Below are 350 nucleotides of genomic sequence, written 5' to 3' on the forward strand. Positions count from 1 at the left end.
TGCAACATCCAATTTGTCCTTAAATTCATGCAAAATCCTCATGAAATCATGTAAAGTGCACAATGTATGCTTGAATAAAGATGTAAGTGAATATCTACCCAAAACTAGCTTATTTTCTAAGAAAATACATGAAACTACCTTAAAAACAGTAAAGAAAAGGTCAGTGAAACTGGCCAAAATGCCCTGGCATCAGCCACCATCACTAAGGTGGACTCATTTCTTGTTCTTAAATTTACTGTTTTTTTATTTTTGAGCTTTATGTTTATTTATGTTTGTGTCTTATTACATGATCATTAGTATCTAAGTGTCTATGCCTTAAAGTAGTGAATATGAATCCATCACCTCTCTTA

Source organism: Arachis ipaensis, chromosome B05, assembly GCF_000816755.2.
Source record: "Arachis ipaensis cultivar K30076 chromosome B05, Araip1.1, whole genome shotgun sequence".
Taxonomy (NCBI): Eukaryota; Viridiplantae; Streptophyta; class Magnoliopsida; order Fabales; family Fabaceae; genus Arachis; species Arachis ipaensis.